This window comes from Lissotriton vulgaris, chromosome 1_1 (assembly GCF_964263255.1).
Source record: "Lissotriton vulgaris chromosome 1_1, aLisVul1.2, whole genome shotgun sequence".
In the NCBI taxonomy this organism is placed as follows: Eukaryota; Metazoa; Chordata; class Amphibia; order Caudata; family Salamandridae; genus Lissotriton; species Lissotriton vulgaris.
Genome location: NC_141685.1, coordinates 1,272,192,528 through 1,272,194,094, shown reverse-complemented (window position 1 = coordinate 1,272,194,094; position 1,567 = coordinate 1,272,192,528).

The following is a 1,567-nucleotide window of genomic DNA, read 5'->3' as shown; positions in this document are numbered from 1 at the left end:
CGGAATTGGTTGTTTACCAACTGCTTTTGGCTACTCTGTTGGAACTCTGCTGGGCCCGCAATGCGCTGCCTACACGCCGCATCTCAGTTAATCGGAGCTGGTTGCGGCGCTATACCACTGTGGCACTTTTTTGACTGCGGGGGCTCGTATGTGCTCATCCGCCGCAAAGTGGGGACGATGCTCCTATTGTGTGCCAACGTGGGGGGACTGATGACACCATGCCTTTTTTTCAAACCTAGGGCGGGCGGCCCTGGCATTAGTCGACGCGGCGTTCATGTTGGGGGTCCCTCCTGTGAGTAGCGCTTTAATGAGGTGTGTCTGCAAATGGCGTTGGCAGCGCGCGCGATAGATCGAGGGGAGAGGATCAGATGCCTCCCGTGCGCTGGAAGGGCGAAATTGGATGTGGATTGCTATAGGGGCGAGGCCGGTGCCACTGGAATGGGAAGGCAACCTGCCGCCGGTATCCTCGTTGTGAGACTTTGTTTATGTGGCCCCTGCTATTTTTGTTTTTCTTTTTCCTTTTCTGTTCTATGGCCTTTATTTTTCTTGTTAAATTTTGGCTTTCTTTCCTTTCTTCTTTACCTCCTTCTTTGCGGGACTGACTAGAGGTAACTCTGCGTGCGTTTTACTAGTTCAGAAAAAGGGTGTATGTTTTTGAATGCTTTATGACACGGCGGACGGACACTGTCTGGGTGGGGACGTGGAATGTTTATTGAATATCCTGATTCTACGTACTGACACTAATATCCTGCCTACGGTGGTCCTGACTGTGAATATCCTGTTTCATGTGTAACCCTGGCTTTGGTAAGGTCTAATTGTGCGGCATCAGATCCTGCTCTTCTTTAATTTAAAAAAAAAAAAAAAACCTTCCCTAATCCTGTGGCCATATTGGTACTAAGCTCTCCTGAGTTACAACGTAGATTTTGTGAGGTGTACTTTTGCATTGTTCCTGTTTTATATTGCTTGCTTCAACCACCTCTATACCTATGTTCAACCGTGATGGTTGGTAGACTCTGAATGTAACTGATTAATGCTAATAAAGGTTTACCAAAAAAAAAAAAATGATTCACAAGTAGGAGGGTGTAATGGAGGAGGGGCTGTAGCCGCCTGAATCACCAGCCCCTGAGCCCTAGGTTGGAGAGACAAACAGATAGGGTCATCTGGAGCCGGGCGCTGCCGATGTGGAATAGCACAATCCACAGAGTCCCCTGAAGAGGACCTCGCCCAAGTCCCCAGAAAAGCGTTGTACAATGACTTGCCAAAAGGAAATAGGGGCTCCACTTCCACGGTGCCCTGGTGGAGTAAATCCAGCAAGGGATCAGAGGGCTGAGAGACTGGGCAGCTGCATTTGTAAAATGTCTATAGCCCTGTGAACCTCCCTTGCAAAAGCTGCACTAGCCACCCTGGCCATTCGAGGTGGCAACAACAGGTCATCCATAAGGGACGGCATGACGCTAATCCTGCCACCAAAACAAGGGGGCTCTAGAGTCTGAGGACATCCAAGGCCCTGCCAGTGCTGGGGTCCCGCCTAGAAGGATATCAGAACAACTCTGGGAGTGGCGAACCC